This window comes from Hordeum vulgare, chromosome 6H, assembly GCF_904849725.1.
Source record: "Hordeum vulgare subsp. vulgare chromosome 6H, MorexV3_pseudomolecules_assembly, whole genome shotgun sequence".
Taxonomy (NCBI): Eukaryota; Viridiplantae; Streptophyta; class Magnoliopsida; order Poales; family Poaceae; genus Hordeum; species Hordeum vulgare.
This window is the reverse complement of record NC_058523.1, coordinates 324,176,502-324,197,775: the sequence shown is the minus strand read 5'-3', so window position 1 is coordinate 324,197,775 and position 21,274 is coordinate 324,176,502. Positions and strand designations below refer to the sequence as shown.

General features: G+C 41.6%; 1 pseudogene; it reads left to right on the top strand.

Annotated features, from left to right (window-relative positions):
- The first annotated feature begins 942 nt into the window (after positions 1-942).
- LOC123405449 overlaps positions 943-21,274 on the top strand; it is a 71,560-nt pseudogene continuing 51,228 nt past the window's right edge.

Genomic DNA, 21,274 nt, shown 5'->3' with positions numbered 1-21,274 from the left:
TGGGCACGGTAGGTTGGATCGTGCGAGGGAGTGGGACAGGGTATCGATCGCTAGGTGGGGAATGTGGTCGAACCATCACGACGACGGCAGATCCCCTGTAATAGTAGAGATATATATATATCCTTTAGGTTAAAATTTTGTATTGTGTTTTCTGGGTGTACTTCCTCCATCACGGTTTAGAAGGCACGCTTGAAAAACCTCTGGGACCAAGGTAGTCACTGATTTGTTGTGAGACCTAGCATGTGTAGATGGTAATGCGCCTAATCAACTGAGAAAATACTAGTACTAATGCGTGAGCAGCAAATTGGAAGGACGCATGCATGAGTAGTACTAGTATTAATTAATATGAGTAATTGCTTTCGCGCCTTAAACCTTGTCTATTTTGAAAATGCACTCAAGTTTAACTGTGCCTTCTAAACCGTGACGGAGTAACAGTGTTATCTGGTATCAATTGGCATATACACTTTGGAACTTTGGATAATGAAGACTTTGTGTCAGTAGTGACACTCTGTATCTTTCATGCTTTTCTACAGTTACGTCACATAACTCAAATGTTTTGGGTTTTTTATTGTTCTGACTTTTTCAGCAATCTTTGTCACAAACTGAACTTGGTCTGAAAGTATTTTACGATCTCACTCTTTTAAAAATGTCACAGTCCGTGGCGTTGATGTTCCACGTCCACATTGGCGTTTCTGCTCCACATTTAAATGCGGAACTTGCTCGTGTCGCTGATCCACATGAAAACGCCACCCTAGATGGCGTTGCCGCCCAGGCCGAAACGCCACCCTAGCTGGCGTTTCTGCCCGCGTTTCTGGCCTCGTCATACCCCGACGAAACAACAAGCCCATGCCGACGCGAACCGCACCGCTGCTACGTGTACAATCTCCCCATGCCATGCACAGTTGGCGCAGTAGGTCACACATGCTCATCACATGCATGCGTATGACGCACCGATCCACCGCACGGTTTCTAGCTGCCCAGCAGTGCAAAGACCAGGCCGAGGTGCCCTTATCCCTCTCGCTCACCCTCAGCGCCATGGTCGATCGCATCAGCAAAAAGCAGCGCCGCGACGCGGACGGCGAGTTCGTCTGCAAGACGTGCAGCCGCGCCTTCCCGTCGTTCCACGTGCTAGGCGGGCATGGGACAAGCCGCCTGCACGGCCGCCACGGGCTGGCGCTCGGCCTCACTGCCGGGTCCGATGAGCCCGCAATCAAGAAGACCACGGACCAGAAGCACTAGTAGAAAATGGGTCTTTCGGTCGGAGTGAAAAACCATATTAGTTCCGGTTCTAACTAAAACCAGGACCAATGCCCGTTCGGTTCATCTCATTAGTCCCTGTTCGGGGCATTGGTCCCTGTTCAGTTTGCTAGGGCATTGGTCCCTGTTCGGTTCATCTCATTAGTCCCTGTTCGTGGCAAAAATCGGGACTAAAGATCCAGTGACTGCCACGTGGCGTGCCGCAGAGCATTAGTCCCGGTTTGTGGTAAGAACCGGAACTAAAGGGTAGGCTATTAGTTCCGGTTTTAGACAAAAAACGGGACTAAAGTGTTGCCTATATAAACCCTCGCCCCTGCCCACCCTCTCCTCTATTTTTGGCTGTTGAGGTGTGCCCATGCCGTGCTCTTGCCACTCTAGTTCATGCACATGAGGTGTTCGATGAAATGCCCAAGCCACACTACTTAAGCTTTCTCCTCTTCAACCTCGACCTCCAAGCTCCATTTTCCTCAATATTTGTCTAGGTTTGGCCATGCACCAACTGCACAAGTGTTTTAAAAGGTTAGCTACTTCATCCTTTCATCTGTCACTCTAATTTAGCTCATTTCAAATGCTCAAATTAACTTCTTAGAGTCTGCACATGTGTAGGGTGTCGTCCCGTGCCCGTCCTCACCGTTGTCGACCGCCCGCGGCGATCTTGTCGCGAGCACCACCGTGGTGAGCCTCTTGTTCTTATCTTCTTTTTAAAAGAAAAAAAATCTTACTTGTATGATTTAGATACATACTTGTATAAATTACTTACTTTCATTATTTTTTGTTATTATATAGTGCGATGGTTTTGGTATCCGCCTCCGTCGGCCCTCGTCCTGTCTATGATTCAGATGTGGTATATATTATCTTTTATAACACTAAATGATTCAGATGAGGTATGTGAACCGGAAATTTCAACCCACATAGATATTCTTATCGAGAAGTTAAATTTGGTTGAAAAAGAAAACGAAAACTTGAAGGAAAAATTGAAAATAGTTGAGGAGAAGAATATGGAACTGGAGTTGCATGTCGCCGATGTCATCGATGATCGCAAGATGAAGATCGATGCGATGCGGTTGAAGATGGATGCAATGCGCTTGAAGATGTATGAAATGCGCTTGAAGATTAGGAATATTAGAAAATATGCCATTGATAAAGAGGCTTGGTATCATTATGCTGTTGGGTCAATTGTTATCTTAGTTGCGATTTTGATCGCATTTGTTGTTGCATTTAAATGTTTTACATGGTTGTATGTTGTTTTATGAGAGAACTTTATGTATTTATTTTTTGCAATAACAACATTTGATCACTACTGTCCTTTGGTTTTAATGTGATGATGAACTTGTATTAATTTGGTCATTTCTTTATTCATGATGTTGTGCAATGGTTTTTTGATATACTTAATTCATAATGGAGATGAATTGCCAATGGATGTACGGTGACCGGTGCACTTCGGAGTACATTACGAACCGGGACTAATGTCCGAGTCACACTAAAGTTCACACAAAATGGTATCCTCGACCGAGGTTGGTGATTGCAATCTCTGGCGTTAGCTAGACGAATGCTGATGACAACAAACCTTCTCCTGCAACGGCACCAGAAGAATGCTGCTAGCACTCGCCGACAATGAAACTAGAAGAATGTTGTTGATGGCCCACCAGTGCGTGGGTTCGCAGCAGTTTTCGAGGGTAGAGTATTCGACCCAAATTTGCTGATCGCCTATAGGAGGTGAGAGAATACTCTCGAGTATTAGAAGCTGAATTTGTCGGATTCAACACCACCTGAAAGATTAGTATCTGCAAGCATAGTAGTAACAACAAAGTAGTATGATAACAACGGTGTCAGAAATGATCTGTTGACGGCAGACTATTCCTAACGATTGTATCAATGGCGCCTCCGTTGCCGCGTTGACGGAAGTTGTCAATTCCCGTCAACGGTCAGCGAAAAAGTAAAGTAGCAGGTAGCAGCAGTGTAACGAGTAACAATGGTGGCAAGGAACAACAGTAGTGACAGCAGTAGCAAGTAGCAACAGTTGCAAGCGACAGCAGTAGCAACAGTAGTAGCAGCAGCAGAGCAAGAGAAGTAACAACAGCAGTAACAGTAGCAGCAGCAGCAGAGCAAGACAAGTAACAGCAGTAGCAACAGTAGGAGCAGCAGCAGAGCAAGACAAGTAACAACAGCAGTAGGTTAAACTCGTAGGCAATGGGTCATTGATTTGTTTGGATGATATTCATCATGCAACAACTATAACACGGAGAGATATGTGGCTAGCTCCCGTTCGTCAATGTGATGTAGGCATGCATTCCGTGTGTCGTCATACGTGCTTAGGGAAAAGAACTTGCATGACATCTATTGTCCATCCCTCCCGTGGCAACGGGGTCCAAAAGGAAACTACGGGATATTAAGGTTCTCCTTTTACTAAAGAACCGGACCAATGCATTAGCACTTGGTGAACACATGAACTCCTCAAACTATGGTCATCACCGGGAGTGGTTCCGGTTATTGTCACTCCGGGGTTGCCGGATCATAACACATAGCAGGTAACTACAACTTGCAAGATCGGATCTAAAAGACACATATATTGGTGACAACATAATAATTTCAGATCTGAAATCATGGCAATCGGGCTCTAGTGACAAACGTTAAGCATGGTAAAGTAGTAGCAACATCAGTCTCACAACATAGTGGATACTAGGGATCAATCCCCATCAAAACTAACTCGATTACATGATAGATCTCATCCTACTCATCATCGCCCAGCGAGGCTACGAATAGATTACTCACGAACGACGAAGAGCTTCATGGAATTGGAGAGGGAAGAAGGTTGATGATGACGATGGCGACAATTCCCCTCTTCGGAGCCCTAGACGGACTCCAGATCTGCCCTCCAGATGAAGAACAGGTTGTGGCAGCACCTCCGTATCGAAAACGCGACGAAAACTTCTCTTTTTATTTTTTCTGGGATGAAAGGCAACTTATAGAGCTGGAATTGGGGGTAGCAGAGCCGTGTGGGCCCCACAAGCTTGCCCACTGCCACCAGGGGGTGGTGGCGGAGCAGGGGCTTGTGGCCCATTGGCCCACCCCCTGAGGTGGAACTTGGCGCATATATTTTTCTTATTTTCCAAAAGTGCGCCCCGTAAATTTTTAGGACGTTTGGAGAACTTTGATTTCTGCACAAAAATAACACCAAAGTAATTCTGCTGAAAACAGCGTCAGTCCACGTTAGTTCCATTCAAATCATGCAAATTAGAGTCCAAAACAAGGGCAAAAGAGTTTGGAAAAGTAGATACGATGAAGACGTATCAACTCCCCCAAGCTTAAAACCTTGCTTTCCTCAAGCAACTCAGTTGACAAACTGAGAGAGAAAGAAAAACTTTGACAAACTCTGTTTGATATTGTTGTTGCAACTATGTCTAACTCATAATCAGAATTTCAGCAAGATCACAAGTTAACCACATAAGCAAATGACACAAAGGTCTCACGGTAAACTAATATCAATGGCATAATCAGCTAACGAGCAAATAATAATGAGTTTCAAATTCCAACACTTCAATCAAAACAAGCATGAAGCAATATGAATAGGTGGTATCTCGCTAGCTCTTTCTGAGACCGCAAAACATAAATGCAGAGCACTTTCAAAGATCAAGGGCTGACTAAACATTGTAATTCATAGCAACGAAGATCCAGTCATAGTCATACTCAATATCAATCAAAAGCAAAGCATAAAAATGAAAGAGGTGCTCTCTAATTGGTGCTTATATAAGAGGAGGATGACTCAACAGGAAAATAAATAGACAGACCCTTCGCAGAGGGAAGCATTGATTTGCAGAGGTGCGAGAGCTCAAGCTTTGAAAACAGAGATAATAATTTTGGGTGGCATGCTTTCATTGTCAACGCAATGACCAAGAGTTCTCAATATCTTCCATGCTACTCATGCTATAGGAGGTTCCCAAACAGAAAAGTAAAGTTTTAACTCCCCCACCACCAATCAATCACACTTCACGACTAGCCGAATCCTCGGGTACCATCCATACTAACATCAATCCGGGGGGAGTCTTGTTTTACAGTTATGTTTTCGATTTAAGCGTGGAACTGGGCATTCCAAATACCGGCCCCTTTCTCGTGAATGACTGTGAATAAACACATGTCGAGGATAACACTCCTAGCATGGAAGATACCAATAGCCCTCTGTCACCACATGAGCGGTTCGGGCATGCAAAACAGATTATTTCTTGAAGGTTTAGAGAATGGCACATGCAAATTTACTTGGAACGGCAGGTAGATACCGCAAATAGGTTGGTATGGTGGACTCTCATGGAAAAACTTTTGGGTTTATGGAAGTGGATGCACAAGCAGTATTCCGCTTAGTACAAGTGAAGGCTAGCAAAAGACTGGGAAGCGACCAACTAGAGAGCGACAACAGTCATCAAGATGCAATGAGTTTGACTAACATTAAATGCAAGCATGAACAGGATATAAATCACCATGAACACGAACATCATAGAGTCTATGTTGATTTCGTTTCAACTACGTGCATGAACATGCGCCAAGTCAAGCCACTTGAAACATTCAAAGGAGAATACCATCCTATCATACTACATCATAGTCATGTCAAAATCTATGTTGGCATTCAAGACAAACCATTATAAGCTCTCAGCTAAATAAGCATGGCATCAGAAACTATGATCTCTAAGTTGTCATTGCAAACATGGTTCTCTCACAACAAAGCTAAATCTGGTTCGACAAGCTAGTCATATTTACAAAAAAAATTAGATAGAGTTCATACCAGCTTTTCAGTCTCAGTCACTTCATCATATATCATCATTGTTGCCTTTCATTTGCACGATCAAATGATGTGAACAATAATAAGCGCATTGGACTAAGCTGAATCTGCAGGCAAACACAAAGGAGAAGACAAAATAATATGGCTCTTTGAAAGCTAAACAGGTAAGCATGTAAGAACCACTAAACATTGTAACCAATATCTTCTACCTTGACACAAAGAAAAAGAAAACTATTTACACGGGAAAGCTCCCAACAAGCAAAAGAAGAAAGAAAAATCTTTTTGGGTTTTCTCAAAAGGACACAAAACAAGAAAACAAGAAAACGAAAAGAAACTAGCATGGATAATACAGTGGCAAAATGTAAACACCGGCTAACAAAGTGAAAGCATAAGCATGAATGTAAAGTCGGTGAGAACACGTACTCCCCCAAGCTTAGGCTTTTGGCCTAGCTTGGTCTACTCCCATGAATGATCCTGGCGAAACCCAAAGTCATAATGGGTGTTATACGGGAGTGCTGCAGCCACTTCCTGAATAGCTGCCTCACGAAGTCGAGCAGCCGTCGCCTCCCTCTCATACTCCTCTGCCTCTCCTATGGTTATGTAGTATCTTCGTTTTACCTGTAAGTCAAAGAAAGCAGGAGCAGGAAGGGTAATATGAAAAACATGCTGCCGGTTAAATATCAAGCGGTATAGGAGGGATCCATGATCTCTCTCAAGGAACTAGTAGCGTGTTAGAGCGACACGATCAAGGTAGGCTGTATGGAGAGGAGGGTCTTCTGGACGGATGGATACCCCAAGAAAATTTGCTAAGCGTGTAGCATAAACTCCACCAAAGAAATCCCCCTCACTGGCATTTTTATTCAGCCTCCTTGCTATAGTAGCTCCCATATTGAAGCTCGTGTCACCTATTACTGCGCTCTTAAGGATACTAAGGTCGGAAGCGCATAGGTGACAATGTGCACCCTTGCCGTTAATGCACCTACCTATGAAGAGGGCAAGGTAGTGCAAGGCAGGGAAATGGATGCTTCCTATGGTGGCTTGCGTGATATCTCTGGTTTCTCCAACAGTTATACTGGAGACAAAGTCTCTGACCAAAGACTTAGGAGGATCATTAACACTACCCCAATCGGGTATCTTGCAAATCCTATTGAAATCCTCCAGATCCACGGTATAGGATTTATCGTACAGATCAGACAACATGGATGATTCACGGCCAACTAAAATTTTAAATCTATGCATGAAAGAGGCAGTGAGCATAGCATACCGTTCACATTTATCTGAGAGGAATTCTTCTAACCCGACATTGCGGACAAATGCATCAAACTCATCCTTGAAACCTGCTTCGATCATGAACTCATCGGAAGGCCATTCACATGGTTGTACTGGTGCGTCCCTTAGTTGAAAAGGTTCGGGCTCCCGAAAAGAGAGACGAGGACCCTTCTTACTTGAGGAACCACCATGAAACTTCCTCCTGGACATAATTTCCTTATGCTGAAATTGTTGAAGTTCAAGAGAAAAGTGAATAAAGACCCACCACACCTTGTAGCAACTACTCCTACTAGTGCCTAGAGACCGTATCACGCGCTAAAACTACTTGGGACCAGCTAAAATCAACATTTCTATCTCAAGAACAGGGTCACCAAGGTAGCAAGAATACGCGAAGGATAAAACACTAGAGCAAAAACTAATTGGACCAATGGAGGAGTCACTTACCAAGGAGTAATTTCCCCAAAACGGTTCGGAGAATGGTGCTTTGAGCAAGGAGATCGAAAATCACAGCCAAATGAGCAAGAACACGGGTTTGAACTGCGAAACAATTTTTTCTGGAGGTGGAAGAAGAGGCTGAGAGCTGGAATGAGTGGAGGGGGTGCCTGTGGGCCCCACAAGCTTGCGACCCGCCACCAGGGGGGTAAGTGGCGGTGGCAGGGCTTGTGGCCCACTCGTTTGGCCCCCAGGCCAGCTCTCAGGCCCAGAAATTTTCAAAAATTCCACAAAAAATCATACTAAATTTTCAGGACCATCGGAGAACTTTTATTTTCGAGGTATTTTTCTCCGGGACGCTAAAACAGAAAATAGGAAAAACTAAACTAATTCTATCATTTTACTTCTAAGCAACAGAAAAGGAAAACTCAAAACAGAGGTATGTGGCTCTCTGATTCATCCGTTGCATGCTCATCAAAAGAAATCCGTCAATGGGATTGATCAAGTCCTTATGACAAAACCTTTTCGAATTGCAAGAGAGAACGGAGAATTTTCGAATAACTACTAAGTCACCTCAATGGGGATATGTATCTCCCCAACAAGCAAATCATACTTCATCCTGACACGAGGAATAGGGCATTCAAATCTCCCAATAAAAATCGATGAAGTCTTTTCGATAGCATTGATGCAATGTAATGGATATTGTTTCTTCGGAAAGTGCACTGTGTGCTCATTACCGTTGACACGGAAAGTGACATTGCCTTTGTTGCAATCTATAACATCCCCTACAGTGTTTAAAAAGGGTCTTCCGAGGATGATAGCCATGGCATCGTCCTCGGGAATATCCAAGATAACAAAGTCTGTTAAGATAGTGGTTTTAGCAACCACAACAGGCACATCCTCGCAAACGCCGATAGGGAAAGCACTTGATTTGTCGGCCATTTGCAGAGAAATTTCAGTGGGTGTCAACTTATCCAACTCAAGTCTACGATAAAGAGAGAGCGGCATAACACTAACACCGGCGCCAAGGTCACATAAGGCAGTTCTTACGTAGTTTCCTTTAATAGAGCAAGGTATAGTGGGCACTCCGGGATCACCAAGTTTCTTAGGAGTTCCACCTTTAAAAGTGTAGTTGGCAAGCATGGTGGAGATCTCAAGATCTGGTATCTTCCATTTATTAGTCACAATATCTTTCATGTACTTGGCATACGGAGACATCTTGAGCATATCAGTTAACCGCATCTGCAGAAAGACGGGTCTTATCATCTCAACGAAGCGCTCAAAATCCTCATCATCCTTTTTCTTGGATGGCTTAGGAGGAAAGGGCATAGGTCTCTGAACCCATGGCTCTCTTTCTTTACCATGCTTCCTAGCAGTGAAGTCATTCTTGTCGTATCTCTTAGGTTGTGGATTATCAGGATTAACCGTAGGTTCAATCTCCACATCCTCATCATTGCTAGGTTGAGCATTATTATGAACATCGCTGTCCACATTGTCACCAGGTTCATGTTCATCACCTGATTGTGTTTCTGCATCAGACGCAGAAATATCATTAGGTTCCTCAGGTGTGACAGTATTTGGTGAACTGGCGTGCAGGTTTCTATCATCCTTCTTCTTCTCCCTAGGATGACTAAGTATATCAACATTGATTCCTTGAGAATCTTGATCAATTCTCTTAGGATGACCTTCAGGATACAAAGGTTCCTGAGTCATTTTGCCTCCTCTAGTAATGACTCTGACAGAGTTGTCATTTAATTCATTGAGCAGGTCATTCTGATCTTTAAGTACTTGTTCTACCTGAGTAGTAATCATAGAGGCATGTTTACTCAGAAGCTTCAGAGCATTGACATTTCTGTCTACACAAGCACTTAGATGGCTAAGCATATGAGCACTTTGTTCCAAATGTCTGCTAACATAATCATTGAAACTCTGTTGTTTGGCAACAAAGTTGTCAAATTCATCAAAGCATAGGCTAGCAGGTTTATCAAAAGGAATATCACTCTCATCAAACCTATGCAGAGAATTCACTTCTACTACTTGTATCGGGTTATCGAGAACATGGGTCTCTTCGATAGGTGGTAGATTTTTGACATCTTCAAATCTAATGCCTTTCTCTTGCATATATTTCTTGGCTTCTTGCATATCTTCGGGACTGAGGAATAGAATACCTCTTTTCTTTGGAGTTGTCTTAGGAGGTGGTTCGGGAATAGTCCAAGCATTATCGTTGATCAAGAGGTTATTCAGTAGGGTCTCATCTTGTTCTATAGTTCGTTCCCTAAAAACACAACCGACACAACTATCTAGGTGGTCTCTAGAGGCATCGGTAAGTCCGTTATAGAGGATATCAAGTATCTCGTTCTTCTTAAGAGGGTGATCAGGCAAAGAATTCTGTAGCTGGACGAGCCTCCCCCAAGCTTGTGGAAGACTCTCTTCTTGGAGTTGAGAAAAGTTGTACATTTCCTGCAAGGCAGCTTGCTTCTTATGGGCAGGGAAATATTTCTCACAGAAGTAATAGACCATCTCCTGGGGACTGCGCACACATCCAGGAGCCAGAGAGGTGAACCAGGCTTTAGTGTCATCCTTTAGAGAGAAAGGAAATAGCTTAAGGATATAGTAGTGGCGGATCTTCTCCTCATTAGTGAAAAGGTTGGCTATTTCAGATAGTTTGGCAAGATGGGCTATGACCATCTCAGACTCATAACCGTGAAAAGGATCAGATTCGACTAGAGAGATTATCTCACGGTCGACAGAGAATTCATAATCCTTATCGGTGACAAAGATAGGCGAAGTGGCAAACTTCGGGTCATTTTTCATCCTAGCTTCCCGAGATTTTTCCTTTCACTTGAGAAGTAATTTCTCAGCGTCATAGGCATCCTTACATGCAAGAAAATCCTCAGCTATCTCTCCCTCCATAACATAACCCTCAGGTATATGAGGCAATTCATATCTAGGAGAGCTAGATCTAGCAGGAGCAAAAGCAGGTTCTATCTCAATAGTATCGGTAGTTTCAGAAGCATCACGAGCATTGGCAGTAACTCTAGCAATATGAGCATCAAGGAACACTCCTAGTGGAACATCAGGCAAAAGAGTATCTCTAGCAGTATCAAGCATATCATCATCAGGCAAAATAGCATCTCTAGCATCATCACACAAAGCAGTATCAAGCATAGCATCTCTAGCAGTATCAAGCATAATATCAGGCATAGCATCTCTAGCAGTATCAGGCATAGTATCAAGCATAGCATCTCTAGCAGTATCAGGCATAGTTTCTCTAGCAGTATCAAGCATAGCATCATCAGGCATAGTATCAAGCATAGCATCCTAGCAGTAGTATCACAAGCATCATCAAGCACAGGCGACATATCAAGATTTCTAGCAGGAGGTGATGTCACAAACTTACTCATAACTGAAGGTGAATCACGTGCAGAGCTAGATGGCAATTCCTTACCTCCCCTCGTAGTTGAGGGCAAGACTTTGGTCTTCGGTTCCTTCAGATTCTTCATAGTGATCAGCATATATAAATCCCAATTGACTTAGAGAATATAGCAATACCTCCCCGGCAACGGCACCAGAAAAATGTTGATTGCAATCTCTGGTGTTAGCTAGACGAATGCTGATGACAACAAACCTTCTCCCGCAACGACACCAGAAGAATGCTGCTAGCACTCCCTGGCCATGAAACTAGAAGAATGTTGTTGATGGCCCACCAACGCGTGGGTTCGCAGTAGTTTTCGAGGGTAGAGTATTCGACCCAAATTTGTTGATCGCCTATAGGAGGTGAGAGAATACTCTCGAGTATTAGAAGCTGAATTTGTTGGATTCAACCACACCTGAAAGATTAGTATCTGCAAGCACAGTAGTAACAGCAAATTAGTATGATAACAACGATGTCAGAAACGATTTGTTGACGGCAGACTATTCCTAACGATTGTATCAATGGTGCCTCCGTTGCCGCGTTGATGGAAGTTGTCAATTCCCGTCGACGGTCAGCGAAAAAGTAAAGTAGCAGGTAGCAGCAGTGTAACGAGTAACAACAGTGGCAAGGAACAACAGTAGTGACAGTAGTAGCAAGTAGCAACAGTAGCAAGCGACAACAGTAGCAACAGTAGTAGCAGCAGCAGAGCAAGACAAGTAACAGCAGCAGTAACAGTAGTAGCAGCAGCAGAGCAAGACAAGTAACAACAGTAGCAACAGTAGCAGCAGCAACAGAGCAAGACAAGTAACAGCAGCAGTAGGACAAACTCGTAGGCAATGGGTCGGTGATTTGTTTGGATGATATTCATCATGCAACAGCTATAACACGGAGAGATATGTGGCTAGCTCCCGTTCGTCAATGTGATGTAGGCATGCATTCCGTGTGTCGTCATACATGCTTAGGGAAAAGAACTTGCATGACATCTATTGTCCATCCCTCCCGTGGCAGCGGGGTCCAAAAGGAAACTACAGGATATTAAGGTTCTCCTTTTAGTAAAGAACCGGACCAACGCATTAGCACTTGGTGAACACATGAACTCCTCAAACTATGGTCATCACCGGGAGTGGTTCCGGTTATTGTCACTCCGGGGTTGCCGGATCATAACACATAGTAGGTAACTACAACTTGCAAGATCGGAACTAAAACACACATATATTGGTGACAACATAATTATTTCAGATCTGAAATCATGGCACTCGGGCCCTAGTGACAAGCATTAAGCATGACAAAGTAGTAGCAACATCAATCTGAGAACATAGTGGATACTAGGGATCAATCCCCATCAAAACTAACTCGATTACAGGATAGATCTCATCCTACTCATCACCGCCCAGCGAGCCTACGAATAGATTACTCACGAACGACGAAGAGCTTCATGGAATTGGAGAGGGAAGAAGGTTTATGATGACGATGGCGACGATTTCCCCTCTCCGGAGCCCAAAACGGACTCCAGATCTGCCCTCCAGATGAAGAACAGGTGGTGGCGGCGCCTCCGTATCAAAAACGCGACGAAAACTTCTCTTTTTATTTTTTGTGGGACGAAAGGCAACTTATAGAGCTGTAATTGGGGGCGGCAGAGCCGTGTGGGCCCCACAAGCCTGCCCACCGCCACCAGGGGGGTGGTGGCGGAGCAGGGTCTTGTGGCCCACTGGCCCACCCCCTGAGGTGGAACTTGGCGCAGATATTTTTCTTATTTTCCAAAACTGCTCCCCGTAAATTTTCAGGACGTTTGGAGAACTTTGATTTCTGCACAAAAATAACACCAAGGTAATTCTGCTGAAAACATCGTCAGTCCAGGTTAGTTCCATTCAAATCATGCAAACTAGAGTCCAAAACAAGGGCAAAAGAGTTTGGAAAAGTAGATACGATGACGATGTATCAGTTAGCAACCTTATCCTTTTCATCTGTAGTTGATACAAAAATATTGCATGTGTCAATGTACGGTGGTCATTTCACTATTCATGTATGATGCCAGATCGATGCACGGAAGCGATGGATGTATGGCGAACGACGCGGTTCTGGATTTATTGCAGGCGTGCATAAATTTATCGATGTGGCTAAGGCAAACAAAGTGGATAATCTTATGCCTTGTCCATGTGTTGGCTGTCGAAACGTGAAGAAGTATTCTAGCTCGAAAACCATTCATCTCCACTTGCTTCAGAGAGGTTTCATGCCCACATATTATTGTTGGACCATGCACGGAGAAAGAGGGTTTAGGATGGAAGACAATGAAGAAGAAGATGATGATGACAACTATCCTATGTTCACTGAAGAATACAGTGATACTACAATGGAAGACAATGAAGAAGAAGGAGGTGAAGAACAACCGGCATCAGATGATCCCGCTGATGGTGTTGGTTGGGTCATTTCTGATGCAAAGAGAGAATGCGATACAGAAAAGGAGAAGCTGAAGTTGGAGGCCATGCTAAAGGATCATAAAAAATTTGTTGTACCCAAATTGCGAAGGTGGCAGCACAAAGCTCGGTACCACACTGGAACTGTTGAAATGGAAGGCAGAAACTGGTTTATCTCACAAGGGATTTGAGAAGTTACTGCAAATATTGAAGCCGAAGCTTCCAAAGGATAACGAATTGCCCAGGACTACGTACGAAGCAAAGAAGGTTATCTGCCCTCTTGGATTAGATGTGCAGAAGATACATGCACGCATTAATGACTGCATCATGTACCGCGGTGAGAAGTACGAGAATATGGATAAATGCCCGGTATGCACTACATGTCGGTACAAGATCAGACAGGATGACCCTCGTGATGTTGAGGGCGATGACGAGCCCCCCATGAAGAAGGTTCCTGCTAAGATTATGTGGTATGCTCCTATAATACCACGGTTGAAACGTCTGTTCAGAAACAATGAGCATGCCAAGTTGATGCGATGGCACAAAGACGAGCATAAGAAAGACAGGAAAAAGTTGAGACACCTCGTAGATGGGTCGAAGTGGAGGAAAATCGAGAGGGAGTGGCCGAACTTTGTAGATGACCCAAGGAACTTATGGCTTGATCTAAGTACACACGACATGGATCCTTTTGGGGAGCAGAGCTGCAGTCACGACACCTGGGTCGTGGCTCTATGTATCCACAACCTTCCTCCTTGGTTGTGCATGAAGTAGAGGTTCATTATGATGCCAGTGCTCATCCAAGGACCGAAGCAACCCGGCAATGACACTGATGTGTACCTAAGGTCATTAGTTGATGAACTTTTGCAGTTGTGGGCCAAACAAGGTGTACGTGTGTGGGATGAGCACAAACAGCATGAATTTGACCTACGAGCATTGTTGTTCGTAACCATCAATGATTGGCCTGCTCTTAGTAACATTTCAGGACAGTCAAACAAGGGATACAATGCATGAACGCACTGTTTAGATAAGACTAAAGTTACATATTTGGAAAAATCTAAGAAGGTTGTCTACCTGGGGTGTTGTCAATTTCTTCCGACCAATCATCCCGTAAGAAAGAAAGGCAAGCATTTCGACGGTGAGGCACATCACCGGAAGAAGCCTAACCTCCCTACTAGTGATGAGTTATTGGCTATGGTCAAGGATTTGGATCAAATAGTAATCTTTGGAAAGGGTCCTGGTGGTCAATCTATTCCGGAAGACGACATTACCGGACACGTGCCCATGTGGAAAAAGAAATCATTATTTTGGGAGCTACCCTATTGGAAACACCTGGAAGTACGGTCTTCAGTCGACATGATGCACGCGACGAAGAATCTTTGCGTGAACCTGCTAGGCTTCCTGGGCGTGTATGGGAAGACAAAAGATACAACAAAAGCACGGGAGGAGCATCAACGTATGAAAGACCCATACGACAAGAAGACTCATAAAGGGCGTTAATACTTAAGCAGCTGCGCTCTTACCAAAGCAGAGAATGAAATCTTTTTTGAATGTCTGAGCAGTATGAAGGTCCTCACTAGCTTCTCGTCTAATATAAAGGGAATAATAAATATGACAGAGAAAAAATTCCAGAACCTGAAGTCTCATGATTGCCATGTGATTATGACGCAGTTGCTTCCGGTTGCATTGAGGGGGCTTCTACCAGAAAATGTTTGATTACCCATTGTGAAGCTATGTGCATTCCTCAATGCAATATCTCAGAAGGTAATCGATTGAGAATGTCTGGAAAGGCTACAGAAGGATGTGGTCCAATGTCTTGTCAGTTTTGAGTTGGTGTTCCCCCAGTCCTTCTTCAATATTATGACGCATCTCCTTGTTCACCTAGTCGACGAGATTTCCATTCTCGGTCCTGTATTTCTACACAATATGTTCCCCTTCGAGAGGTTCATGGGAGTCTTAAAGAAATATGTCCATAATCGTGCTAGGCCAGAAGGAAGCATCTCCAAGGGCTATGGAACAGAGGAGGTCATTGGGTTCTGTGTAGACTTTCTTCCCGACCTTAAGCCGATTGGTGTTCCTAAATCACGGCATGACGGGAGACTGAGTGGAAAAGGCACACTAGGAAAGAAAGGAGTGATATGTAGGGATGGGCATTCTTTCACTCAAGCACACTACACAGTTCTAAAAAGTTCCACCTTCGTGGCTTCGTATATCAAGGAGCACAAGAATTTTGTATGCTCCGAGTTCCCGGGGAAGGCTATCTCCTGGATTGAAGAAAAACACATGGATACTTTCGGAAGTTTGTTGCGAGAACATCTCATGAATGACAACACTGTTGGAGATCAAGTCTACTTGTTGGCCACGTCACCTTCTTCGACTGTATTACATTTCCAAAGGTACGAGATAAACGGGAATACATTTTACACAACCGCCCAAGATAAAAAGATCACTAACCAAAATAGTGGTGTCCGCGATGATGCGACAGACGAGAATGGGAAAATGGGCACATACTATGGTTACATAGAGTAGATATGGGAACTTGACTACGGACCTACTTTTAAGGTCCCTTTGTTTCGGTTTAGTTGGGTGAACATGAACGGAGAAGGGGTAAAGGTAGACCAGTTGTACGGAATGACAACAATTGATATGAAGAATCTTGGTTACAGAGACGAGCCATTCGTCCTAGCCAATGATGTGGCTCAGGTTTTCTACGTGAAAGACATGTCCTCCATACCGAAAAAAGGAAAATAAGCAAATGAATACATCGGACGATGAGCCAAAGCGTTACATAGTTCTTTCAGGAAAAAGAAACATCGTGGGGATCGAGGACAAGACAGACATGTTAGAAGATTACAATAAGTTTAATGAAATTCCGCCCTTCATAGTGAGAATTGACCCAAGCATACCCTTAAATAATGAAGATGCTCCATGGTTACGGCCAAAGCAATCATAGGCAAGGGATCGAAATATAAATCTATGTAATGTATTAAACTTTATGTGATGTGTACTAATGATACTTTGTGATGTGACTTTGAATGGTGCATTTTGAACACACAAAAAGTATGGAGTTCAAATAAGTTCAAAAAAATGAAATCCCTTTGTAAGAGATGGGTTCTCGTTCGAAACCCTGATACTTTGAGAGAGATTGTCCGTTTTGTACACGAAGTACATCCAGTATTTGTCGTAACCCTCTCAACATTTTAGCACATGCTAGGTGGGTGAAATTATGATACCATGCCAACTTTTAACATTTTGAGAGTTCATTTGTAGTCTTTCAGGGTCAACTAGCTCAAAAAAATAAGTAAATGCAAGAAAAATATCAAATGAAGTCACAAATTGTTGAAAATTTGTGATATACCTTTGAATGGTGCATTTCGAAATCACAAAAAGTATAGAGTTCAAATAAGTTCAAAAAAATAAAATCCCTTTGTAACAGATGAGTTCTCGTTCGAAACCGTGATACTTAGAGAGAGATTGCCGTTTTGTACACGAAGTGCATCCAGTTTTTGTCGTAACCCTCCCAACTTTTTAGCACATGCTATGTGGGTGAAATGATGACACCATACCAACTTTCAATATTTCACAGTTCATTTGTAGTGCTTTTCAATTTCAGGGTGAACTAGCTCAAAAAAAAGTAAATGCACGAAAAATATCAAATGAAGTCAGAAATTGTTGAAAATTTGTGATGTGCCTTTGAATGGTGCATTTGGAACACACAAAAACTATGGAGTTCAAATAAGTTCAAAAAAATGAAATCCCTTTCTAACAGATGAGTTCTCGTTCGAAACCCTCATACTTCGAGAAAGATTGTCAGTTTTGTACACGAAGTGCATCCAGTTTTTGTCGTAGCTCTCTCAACTTTTTGGCACATGCTATGTGGGTGAAATGATGATACCATGCCAACTTTTAACATTTTTAGAGTTCATTTGTAGTGCTTTTCAATTTCAGGGTCAACTAGCTCAAAAAAATAAGTAAATGCACGAATAATACCATATGAAGTCAAAAATTGTTGAAAATTTGTGATGTGCCTTTGAATGGTTCATTTTGAACACACAAAAAGTATGGAGTTCGAATAAGTTCAAAAAATGAAATCCCTTTGTAACAGCTGAGTTCTCATTCGAAATCGTGATACTTCGAGAGAGATTGTCCGTTTTGTACACGAAGTGCATCCAGTTTTTGTCGTAACCCTCTCAACTTTTTAGCACATGCTATGTGGGTGAAATTATGATACCATGCCAACTTTCAACATTTTTAGAGTTCATTTGTAGTGCTTTTAATTTTCAGGGTCAACTAGCTCAAAAAAAAGTGAATGCACAAAAAGTACCAAATGAAGTCAGAAATTGTTGAAAATTTGTGATGTGCCTTTGAATGGTGAATTTTAAACACACAAAAAGTATAGATTTCAAATAAGTTTAAAAAATGAAATCCCTTTGTAATTGATGAGTTCTCGTTCGAAACCCTGATACTTCGAGAGAGATTGTCCGTTTTGTACACGAAGTGCATCCAGTTTTTGTCGTAACCCTCTAAACTTTTTAGCACATGCTATGTGGGTGAAATGATGATACCAAGCCAACTTTCAACATTTTTAGAGTTCATTTTTAGTGCTTTTCAATTTTAGGGTCAACTAGCTCAAAAAAAAGTAAATGCACGAAAAATATCAAATGAAGTCAGAAATTGTTGAAAATTTGTGATGTGCCTTTGAATGGTGAATTTGGAACACAAAAATTGTATGGAGTTCAAATAAGTTCAAAAATTAAAATCCCTTTGTAACAGATGAGTTCTCGTTCGAAACCCTCATACTTCGAGAGAGATTATCCGTTTGGTACACGAAGTGGATCCAATTTTTGTCGTAACCCTCTCAACTTTTTAGCACATGCTATGTGGGTGAAATGATGATACCATGCCAACTTTCAACATTTTCAGAGTTCATTTGTAGTACTTTTTAATTTCAGGATCAACTAGCTAAAAAAAAGTAAATGCACGAAAAATATCAAATGAAGTCAGAAATTGTTAAAAATTTGTGATGTTCCTTTTAATGTTGCATTTGGAACACACAAAAAGTATGGAGTTCAAATAAGTTCAAAAAAATGAAATCCCTTTGTAACAGATGAGTTCCCATTTGAAACCGTGATACTTCGATAGAGATTGTCTGTTTTGTACACGAAGTGCATGCAGTTTTTGTCGTAACCCTCTAAACTTGTTAGCACATGCTATGTGGGTGAAATGATGATACCATGCCAACTTTCAAAATTTTCAGAGTTTATTTGTAGTGCTTTTCAATTTCAGGGTCAACTAGCTTAAAAAATAAGTAAATGCACGAAAAATACCAAATGAAGATAGAAATTGTTAAAAATTTGTGATGTGCCTTTTAATGGTGCATTTTGAGCACACAATAAGTATGGAGTTCAAATAAGTTCAAAAAAATGAAATCCCTTTGTAACAGATGAGTTCTCATTCGAAACCCTAATACTACAAGAGAGATTGTCGTTTTGTACACGAAGTGCATCCAGTTTTTGTCGTAACCCTCTCAACTTTTTAGCACATGCTATGTGGGTGAAATGATGATATCATGCCAACTTTCAACATTTTCAGAGATCATTTGTAGTGATTTTCAATTTCAGGGTCAATTAGCTCAAAAAAATAAGTAAATGCACGAAAAATATCAAATGAAGTTAGAAATTGTTGAAAATTTGTGATGTGCCTTTGAATGGTGCATTTTGAATACACAAAAAATATGAGTTAAAAAATAGCATTCACACTACGCATGCATATAGAAGTAGTACAACGGAGTACTAGTTACCTGCTAGGAGTAAATGCAACATGCCTTAATCTTTGTCTATTTTGGAAAGGCACGCAAGTCTAACTATGCTTTCTAAACCGTGACGGAGGGAGTAGTGCTTTTCAATTTCAGGGTCAACTAGCACAAAAAAATAAGTAAATGCACGAAAAATATCAAATGAAGTCAGAAATTGTTGAAAATTTTGTGATGTTCCTTTCATTGGTTCATTTGGAACACACAAAAATTATGGAGTTCAAATAAGTTCAAGAAAGTGAAATCCCAATGTAACACATGAGTTCTCATTCGAAACCCTCATACTTCGAGAGAGATTGTCCGTTTTGTACACGAAGTGCATCCAGTTTTTTTCGTACCCCTCTCAACTTTTTAGCACATGCTATGTGGGTGAAATGGTGATACCATGCCGACTTTCAACATTTTCAGATTTCATTTGTAGTGCTTTTCAATTTCAGGGTCAACTAGCTCAAAAAAATAAGTAAATGCACGAAATATATCAAATGAAGTCAGAAATTGTTGAAATTTTTTGATGTGCCTTTTAATGGTGCATTTGGAACACACAAAAGGTATGGAGTTCAAAAAAGTTCAAAAAAATAAATCCCTTTGTAATAGATGAGTTCTCGTTCGAAACCGTGATACTTCGAGAGAGATTGTCCGTTTTGTACACGAAGAGCATCCAGTTTTTGTCGTAACCCTCTCAACTTTTTAGCACATGCTATGTGGGTGAAATGATGATACCATGCCAACTTTCAACATTTTCAGAGTTCATTTGTAGTGCTTTTCAATTTGAGGGTCAACTAGCTCAAAAAAAAGTAAATGCACGAAAACTACCAAATGAAGTTAGAAATTGTTGAAAATTTGTGATGTGTCTTTGAATGATACATTTCGAACACACAAAAGGTATGGAGTTCAAATAAGTTCAAAAATGAAATCCCTTTGTAAGAAATGAGTTCTCGTTTGAAACGTGATACTTCGCGAGAGATTGTCCGTTTTGTATACGAAGTGCATCCAGTTTTTGTCGTAACACTCTCAACTTTTTAGCACATGAAATGTGGGTGAAATGATGATACCATGCCAACTTTCAACATTTTCAGAGTTCATTTGTAGTGCTTTTCAATTTCAGGGTCAACTAGCTCAAAAAGAAATTAAGTTAATGCACGACAAATACCAAGTGAAGTCAGAAATTGTTGAAAATTTCTGATCTACCTTTGAATGGTTCATTTTGAACACACAAAAATTATGGAGTTCAAATAAGTTCAAAAAAATGAAATCCCTTAGTAACAGATGAGTTCTCGTTCGAAACCGTGATACTTCGAGAGAGATTGTCCGTTTTGTACACGAAGTGCATCCAGTTTTTGTCGTAACACTCTCAACTTTTTAGCACATGTTATGTGGGTGAAATTATGATACCATGCCAACTTTCAATATTTTTAGAGTTCATTTGTAGTGCTTTTCAATTTCAAGGTCAACTAGCTCAAAACAAATAAGTGAATGCACGAAAAATACCAAATGAAGTCAGAAATTGTTGAAAATTTGTGATGTGTCTTGAATGGTGCATTTTGAACACACAAAACGTATGGAGTTCAAATAAGTTTAAAAATGAAATCCCTTTGTAACTGATGAGTTCTCGTTCGAAACCCTGATACTTCAAGAGAGATTGTCCGTTTTATACACGAAGTGCATCCAGTTTTTTTCGTAACCCTCTCAACTTTTTAGCACATGCTATGTGGGTGAAATGATGGTACCATGCCAACTTTCAACATTTTCAGAGTTCATTTGTAGTGCTTTTCAATTTTAGGTTCAACTAGCTCAAAAAAAAGTAAATGCACGAAAAATATCAAATGAAGTCAGAAATTGATGAAAATTTGTGATGTGCCTTTTAATGGTGAATTTTGAACACAAAAAAAGTATGGAGTTCAAATAAG